General features: G+C 54.0%; 1 long non-coding RNA gene across 2 annotated transcripts; it reads right to left on the minus strand.

Annotated features, from left to right (window-relative positions):
* Positions 1–1,276: 1,276 nt before the first annotated feature.
* Positions 1,277–4,874, minus strand: LOC309854517. Of its 2 annotated transcripts, XR_014306276.1 has the most exons (4): positions 4,294–4,874; positions 3,874–4,075; positions 3,585–3,738; positions 1,277–2,332 (listed from the first exon to the last, which is right to left on the minus strand). It is a non-coding gene; the product is annotated as an uncharacterized lncRNA (long non-coding RNA). The 2 variants fall into 2 exon arrangements; XR_014306277.1 differs by having other exon boundaries at positions 3,585–4,075.
* Between the last annotated feature and the right edge of the window lie 4,197 nt (positions 4,875–9,071).

Raw genomic sequence — 9,071 nt, forward strand, 5'->3', positions numbered from 1 at the left:
ACGTGGCCAAACATCTCCCAGGGAACAAAACTGCCCTTGTGCGACACACACATAGATAGACCCACAAAAGTATCGTCACTCTTTAAACATTTCAACATAATTTCTCAGTGGCGTGACATGTCAAGTCACAGTTCAGATTGATCTGATTATCTCACAAATATGTTGACTCTCTGTATCTGTTAAGTCCCGAGTGAGAAGACGACGCGTTACCTTGCCGTTGGTGAACAGGTCTCACACGCCTCTTCTAATGACAGGCCTCACTTTGTCCCTGCTCTTTCTTTAGCCTGGCCATTTATTTTCCTGTAAGGGTGCCTGGGTGGCTCGGTTTGGCTCAGAGTCCGACTCTTGGGATCAGCTCAGGTCCTGGTCCTGATCTCAGGGTCCTGGGATCCAGCCTCTTGTTGGGCTCCCTGCTCAGCGGGGAGCCTGCTTCTCCCTCTCCCCCTGCTGTCCCCCCCTGCTTATGCTGTCTGGCTCGTTCTCTGTGAAATACATAAAATTGATGTACAAAACCAAGCAAAAGAAAAAACAGTCCGTAACGTTTTCAAAATTTTTAAATTTATTTTGTTTTTTAAAGGTTTAATATATATATATATATATATATATATATATATTTCTTTTTCCCAGAGAGAGATCACAAGTAGGCAGAGAGACAGGCAGAGAGAGGAGGAAGCAGGCTCCCTGCTGAGCCGAGAGCCCGATGCGGGGCTCCATCCCAGGACCCTGGGATCATGACGTGCGCCGAAGGCAGAGGCTTTAACCTACGGAGCCACCCAGGCGCCCCAATCCATCCCTTTCTGACAAGACCTAAGGGTGTGTAACACGTTACACCAAACATGTAGCTCACGCTATCCCAGACCCTGAAGGGCAGAGCCCTGCTAAATGTCATCAAACGTTAGTTTATTGGGTTCTCCCAATCTCGCTGAATGTTTTTTTCAGATAATGGAAAGCCCAGTGCCAAAAAAGCTGCCGTGAAATGCATCTAGATGGTAAACATGCTTGGTCCTTGTACCCTGGGGCCTATCCCAGAGGGCTCTGACTCCCTGAGTCTAGAGTTGGACATAAGCATCTGTCTTTTCTTTAAAAAAAAATGGCCACAGGGGGCGCCTGGGTGGCTCAGTGGGTTAAGGCCTCTGCTTTCGGCTCAGGTCAATATCTCAGGGTCCTGGGATCCAGCTCTGCATCGGACTCTCTGCTCAGCAAGGAGCCTGCTTCCCCCTCTCTCTGCCTGCCTCTCTGCCTACTTGTGATCTCTCACTGTCCAATGAACAAAATCTTTAAAAAAAAAGACAAAAAACGCCAAAGTCCTTCATGCTTTGCTGGTTAGCACTGGGTTGGGAACCACTATTTAGTCTGCCATTCCAAACCCAAACTTCCCCGACAATGTGTGGGCTGCAGACGCAGGAAGGCGTCGGGAGACTGAGACAGAGGAGAGCAGAGAAATGATAAAAACGATCCCAGAGAAAAGCGGCTGCAGCACGAGGCCGGCTCCCAGGGTGGGTGGCGGCGGCGGCAAAGGCGAGCGAGTCCGGGGCCCCGCCTGAGGCCCAGGCAGGGAAGGTGCGGCCACAGAGGGGGCGGCAGCTCGCGAAGTGCTGGCCACGGGGCCTTGCAGGCCTCCAGCAGCTTCCTGGGCCTCAGCCCCGGGCGCTGCCAGCGACTCCGAGCCTGGCGAAGCCGGAGCTGCAGGTGGACTGCATGGGGTGTGGGCACATGTCGAGCGGCAAGCGCTACAGCGTCTTCCCCTGCGAGGGCCCCGAGAGCTGCTTCCAGCGGAGGCATCCACAGCAACCGCAGCTACCCCGGCTACACCCGCGGCTCCGACCGTCGCTGCCAGGTCGGCCAGCACCACCTGTGCCAATACCGCCGCCTGAAAATGGGCTTCCGCGTGGGCATAAGGAGGCGGCGCAGAGTGGGTCGGCGGCAAGGGACACGGATGCTTCGTCCTCCCACGGAGCTGCCAAGCGGCGGACCTTGGCTTCTCTCCTCAGACTCCTGTGTTTTTAAAGACGGTGAAACGTTTGTCTCCTCGGTTTTCTTAAACGATCCCGAAACCAAGGAGAGTGTCGGGCTCCAGCCTCGGCCTCCCCAGAACTGCTGGCCGGAGTAGAGGGCCAGGAACCAAGGGGCCCATTCCTGGGACAGGCTGGCGCTCAGCACCCCAGGCATGAACTTTTGGGGCCGGTGGGGTTGGCTTCCCTCGGGGGACGGCCTGACGTCTGGACCAGAGCGGCCAGCGGAGTAATGCGCCAGGCAGGTTGTCAGGACACGGAATCCACGTTGGACACTGTATGATGAATGAGTCAAGGCCAATAATAAAGATGTTTCCTACCTGAAAACAAAAACAAAACAGAACAAAACACCTATCCCATAGAGAGTCCAGAAAAGCCAAGCTCTAGCCATACTACTTCTCTGTCCGTATTCTGTGTCTCAGTGACTCTAGAGTCAATTGACTTGAAGCAAGTTCGCACAAACGGTTACCCACACATACGAACTAAATCAATTGATCAGGGCATTTTAAGCACAGCTAATTGGGACACGGTACTGCAAAGCCTTTTATTTCCCTCTCGTCATTTCAGTGGCGCTGCAGACTCTCTGGACAAAGAACTGTCCATTTGAGAAAAATTCTTTCTCATTCAACAGTGTGACACATGTGGTCAAGAGCATCTGAAAGCTGGAGAAGAAATGAAGTGGCATGGAGTCCACGTATGTTCACAAACGTCACCACAGACTGTCCCCAAGTCTTCCAAACTAATCTGTGTATTTCTTTACGTCTTGAACGAGCCACCACGGACACCTCCTGCGTGTCAGACATGGCGCTAAGTGTTTTGTTAATGTTAAATTTCACTTCGTCTTTACAGTCCTCTATGACGTGGGATTATCATCATCCCCATTCGTCCCGTCAGGGAACGGAGACGTACAATGCTTTAGCAACACGGCTCATAAGAGGCAGAGGTAGGATCTGCTTGGGGTCTGGACCCCATGTTTTAAATCACTATGATTCGTTTCCAAGACCCTACAAAAACGACAAGTCGTCACCCCAAACGTTGGTTTTCCCCACCCCACGGTCCCCACGTGGCCCCAGCTTCAAGGACATTCTGTCAATTCCTTCAACACTACACATCCTTCCCGGCCCTAACGGAGCACCTTCCCACATCCGCCTGGATTTCTTAGCCTCCTGGTCTCCGCTTGAACATTACTCAGCAAATTACAAACTCTAACGCACCCTGTACTTCCCAGCACTCAATGCAAAACAGTAATGACGAATGTCACGGGTCGTTATTTCCTTCCTGTCTTGGCCAGCCAGGGGGTGAGTCCCTCACGCATCCTGTCAGTCCTGTTCATCATGGGTTCCAATCACTGATAGCCACAACCCACCCAAAAGGAAGGCCATTCCCCCTACAGACACACACACACGCACACAGACACACACACACACACACACACACACACACACACACACACACACTGACCCCTGACTGGCCTGATCTCAGGTGCACGGTGGGGATCCTGACAACCCCTCGTGGAACGTAACCTACTCGAGGAGGAGAACGGAACTCCTCTCCCATCAACACTCCACTTACGGGCTTCAAGTCGGTCTCTTCTAGCGGGACTTGAGCCCCAGCAAGGCTGAAACCTCATCTGCCCGGTTCGGCCGCATTTCCGCTCGCTCTGTCTCCAGGCCCCCCACATAGTTAGCAGCTCCATCAACGAGGCCCCGTTCTGGGCTCCTCTCAGCTGCGAAAGGAGGGGCACACAAGCTGACGGCTACCTTTTGGCAAACCGGTGTACTCCTGAGACACAGGCCCGCCTCCCAGCGAGGCCCCAGCCCCCCCGGAGACACGGGGCCCTGACATCATGCCCTACAGGTACCTCCGTGCAGAGGAGCATCTTCCCAAGGGCTGCTCACTTCTTGGTCCTCCGCGCCGACCTTGAGGACGAAGTACAGGAGCTGGAAAGGGGTGTCTGTCCTCAGACCAGTGTCCGTGGGTCTGGAGGTTGTGAGGTGCTACGCCCACCGGGACAAGGTTGTGGGGTCTTGAGACGCCAGACAAGCAGCAAGCCTCACAGAAGCCTGGAAAACGGGAGGTGCTTTTGCTCAGACTCCGCTCAAGTGTCTCAGTGCCCCGCCCGTCAGCTATCCTAACCACCTTCCCGCTCCTGGGTGCCGGGCCCCCACGCTGAATGGACAGTTTCCCTGCTCCCCCGGCCTTCGGAAGGCATCGCCCGCCGGATAGGTCTTTGGGCCCCGCCCACACAACCCTGGGCACACAGTCTCTCTCCCATTCCCACCTGGCAGGAGCTCGGTCACACCACCATCCTCCCCCTCTGCTGCTGCTGTGTTCTGAGGGTGGCCTCTCTGAGCTCCTCACAAGCTCTAGATGGCTGTGGTCGGCACCAAACCGAGCTGTCTGGAATGGAATTGCCTCAGCACCCTTTTCAAAACTCAGATGGGCATACTTGTGGGGACTGTTTCTGGAGTCTTTGTTCTGTGGGACTGTCGTCCTGCCAATACCAACACGGGCTTCCTTGTTACAACTACTACTAAGCTCTGACACTCTAAAGACTGCGTTCCCAAATTACTCTTCTTTTCAAAACCGGTTTTGAAACTACTCTGATTCCTTTGTCCTTCCACATAGATTTTAGAATATTTTTGTCTATCTCTACGAAAACACACGAAGCTGACAGGATTTTGATAGACATGGCGTTACGTCTCTCTATCAGTCTGGGGAGAATTGACATCGTGACGATGCCTAGTCTTCCAGATCACGAACGTGGTGTATCTCTTCCATTTATTTCTATCTTGGACTTCCTGTATCAGTGCTAAATAGCTTTCAGCATGGGATGCCTGGACAGGCACTGTTAGATTTATCCCGAAGTAGTTTCTTTGCGAAGGTGTGTTGGATTGTGGAGCCTCCATATTCGTTGCCGGCATAGAGGAATACAGCTTACCTTTCTGTGTTTAGCCCGTATACTGTTTCTCTGGGACGTTCCGTTGTTAGTTCTAGAAGCATTTGTCGTACCCTCTTGGGGCATAAGGCCTGCAATGAAGATTCCGTGTCAGGGGCTGTGTTGACACGCGGAAGATCAAGGAGGGACCCGAATGGCATCCTGCACGTTCTCCTCTCCCTCTTCCCTCACAGGGGAGGTCTCTTCCCCAAACACCCTTCTCATCCTAGGGACTAGCCATAGTGCCTGTTGGTTTTGGGGGAGCAGCGTTCGGTTCCCTAGAAGCCCACTGAATTCTTCAGGCCAGCCACTCACCCCCTCCCATGGGAACCAGGACTTGCCACACCCTCTTGTTTCAAGAAGCGAGTCTTGCCTTCGAAGGCCCTGCTGCCGGTTCTCTCTGTTCTCAAGCGCGACGTCTGTGTCGTCCTGCACGGTGTGTGGTATCCTCCTCCCCTGAAGCGTGAGGGTATGTGACGAGTAAACCGTTGGTCAGTCACCCGTGTCGGGTGTCAGGGCATCCCACAAGTCTGGAGCAGGAATGTCTCTCTCATCGGGGACCTGAGGAGATGGTGATTAAAACAAGCGGCAGCATCCCAGGCACGGTGTCCGTATGTTAACTGAGGACGCGGGGGTCAGCTTGACCTGCTCCTTCGCTAACTAACTGGCTTCAGAGGGGACAGTCACGATCCGGGAGGGAACTGGCCATCGCCGGCCAGCTTGTGTGTTGGCCCGTGTTCTGTTATCTCACACGGAGGTCGCCATCCATTTCCAAACTAAGGTCCCCTCCTTGCCAACGAGGTGAGAATGAAGGAGAATGGACTGTATCTTGGGGGGAGGCTTCACCCATGTGACCTGCATGTGGCCTGTATTGGTCTCCAGGGCTCCCCCCTGAGGTTGGCAACCGCAGGACATGCTTGACTGGTGTGCCTCAGTTCCAGGGACTGGGTGTTGGGCCAGTGATGGATGCGGACGTCCGGATCCTATGGGGGAAAGCACACCCCAAGCACAGCCCCGGGGGTGACCCTCTGTGTTGTGGGTGCAACGGAGGAGGGAGGCCCCGACGCAGGGAAATGTAAGAATGGCACACTGAGGGGATCCGGTCCCACCTTGACTTCCGCCAGGAGGCGGAGGCGTGCGACCATACAACCCTCGCCGCGACAGAAGCCCCAAGGCTGATGATGCTGATTTGAGACTCTCTGGAAGAAAAAACCGAGAACGAGGAGCAGGGCAAAAGACACCCCCCCACCCCACCCCCAGTATATCCAGGAAGACACAAACCCGAGCAAAGGAGGAGTGGGAGAGAGAAAACTGAATACAGGAGGTAGGGGGACCCCCCCCCCCTGCCGGGGCCCCCACGAACTAATTCATCGTAGGTTCAGAATTTGACCCGGTTGTAGATCCAACATGTACAAGGGCACCCGGGTGGCTCACATGGTTAATCACCTGACCTCAGTTCAGGTCTTGATCCCGGGATCCTGGAATAGAGCCCCATGTCAAGCTCCCTGCTGGGCAAGGAGTCAGTCTGCTTCTCCCTCTGCCTCTCCCTGCTGCTCCCCCGGGGTCCTGCTCTGTCCCACCTGCTTGCTCGCTCTCTCGCTCTCTCGCTCTCTTAAATGAATACATCAAATCTCTAACCAATAAAAAGTAAAAAGGAAATCATAAATTCACTAAAATAATTTAATTGGCAAAATTCCAAGGAGGCCGATTGCCTCCTGTGCCTCTACAGCGTAGGTTCTGAATGAAGTGTACTGTTGCCAAGATGCACCGGTTGGCTAACCTTCACGGACTTAATGCACGTTCTGTTTATAGCGAGTATAAGAACCATAGATTGTGCCTTCTGTCTTTCCTGCTTTGACATCTCGGGCCTTGCTGACTTTGGAGGGACTTTCCCTGGCAGGCTTACTTAATTCCTAGAGATGGTCCGCAGCTTGCCTACAGGCAGAGCGTTCACATGTAAAGCAACCAATTTGGAGCCTTTACCCCCAACCACCTCTTTTAAGAAACTCTCACTCTGGGCCACTATCCCCTGCCCTGATCACCCCAGGGGCAGGGACAGACTACTCCAGACAGACACCACTGTGTCCCGGAACCCACTGACATGACACCGACTAGGCAGTCTTAAATGTGCTTAGCCGGATTCACCTGCCCCTTGCCATGGAAACCCCAGTAAAGGGTCTTGCCCGTGTCGTCTGTCCCTTCACTCCCTCTTTCTCCTGACCGCCCCTGGTGCTTCCCTGGGTGGCCCTCCATGGCTCTCAGGACCTCCTCTCTCGGGATCAGGGAGTCGATGAACGCTTCTTGCGTTGGGAGAGTTCCTTGTGTATCTGCTTGTCTTACCGTCCCTGATAAAATAAACCCCTGTACCCTGAAAACACCGGAGACACCTGGGGGGCTCAGTGGGTTGAGCTTTTGGCTCAGGTCAGGCTCTCAGGGTCATGGGCTAGGGTCCCATGTCGGGCTGTGTGCTCAGGGTGGAGTCCGCTTGGGATTTTCTCCGCCTCTGCCTTTCTGTCCCTGCCACCACCCCGGGCCCCGGCTCCTTTGCTAGCTTTTGCTCTTGCTTTCTCTTTGAGGTTAAGTCGTTGAAAAAGCCATGAGGGAGCCCCACAGATTTAACGATGGTGAATATTTTGCTCTAATACATTTGGCCAGTATGTTCTGTTCAGTGCCTCTCGGTCGCATGTGCCTTGACCTTGAAGGAGACAGGATTTACCTTGTTACGCGCGGGGCACCCAAACCGCTCTGCTCTAAAACAGGCAAACTTTGTGGGCAGGATCTTAGCGCATTCGTCTTTCTCCGGGAATACAGATGGGACATCACATCCAGGAGATCCTACTGTGAGGATATTTGTTGGGCACACTTGTTAAGGACCTGCAGGGGTGGCTCTGTCTGTCAGTCAAGGGTCTGCCTTGGGCCCAGATCCTGATCTCAGGGTCCTGGCAACAAGCCTTGCATCAGGCTCCCTGGTCAGCAGGAAGCCTGCTTCTCCCTCTCCCTCTGCCCCTACCAGCCCTTTGTCCTCTCTGTCTGTGTGTCTTTCTCTCTCTCGTGATCTGTCAAGTCCCTAAGTAAAATCCTTACAAAGAAAAAAGGACATACAAGTCCAACATCTTTCCGTACTTTTTGGGTACTGGAGGCAACATATTCCTTGTTTATCGGTTTTACAGAAACCCATTTCAGCTGTTCCTTGTTAACGAGCCCACGCAGAGGGGGGAGGGTCTCCCCTCAACAGAAGGCTCTCGGATCTGTGCAAGCAAAATTGACCTGTTGGGGGTGACTGGGTGGCTCAGTTGGTGAAGCGTCTGCCTTTGTCTCAGGTCCTGATCTCGGGATCCTGAGATGGAGCCTGGCAGGGGGTTCCCTGCCCTGCTCGGCGGGGAGCCCGCTTCTCCCTCTCCCTTTCACCCCCTTTTCCAGCCAGGGCGCTCTCTCAACTACAAAAACAAAAAGCTTGAGGAAAAAACCAGCTGTTCGTGCCCAGGTCAAAAGGCTGTAGCAGCCTCCTCTCCTGCTTCCTGGAGTCCCTGGACTCTCTGTCCATGCTATCTGTCAATCGTCCATGGGCTCCCAATGCAAGAAACGGCCCTCCTCGGCCCTGGTGAGAGACCATGAGAGCAGCAGTTGCTGGCCATGCACTGGGCTCTCCTGGAAACAGCATCTCTCACAGACTCTGAGCCTTCCTCTCCAGCTGTCCATTCTTCTCTGGGTCATGGGACACCCCCCCCCCCCCCACCACCACCACCACCAGCTGAATATAGTTCCCAAGGCCTTCCCGCTCCAGGCTGAAGCCCAAGTCTGCATATCCTACCTGCAGGTGGAGGTGGGGGCTTCTGTCCACAGTGCATTGCCAGATTCCATGGTGCCGGAGGACGTCCGCTCTTCCTTCTACCCCTTGGCCACCCAGCGATTCCCTTGGGATCAACTGCGTGAACATCAATGGAAGTTACTACATTTTGGATTTGATGACCACGTCTCCCTCCTGGTCACATGACAGCTTCACATCCTAGAGAAGCACCTGTCCTACGCCTTAAGAGTCTCAGCAGGAAATGGATGTCCATATATCAGAGTCCGTTCTGATGGAAAGCCTGAGGTGAAGGTTCAATAGGAAGTGTTGTCTT

This window comes from Mustela nivalis (assembly GCF_964662115.1).
Source record: "Mustela nivalis genome assembly, chromosome: 19".
Classification (NCBI taxonomy): Eukaryota; Metazoa; Chordata; class Mammalia; order Carnivora; family Mustelidae; genus Mustela; species Mustela nivalis.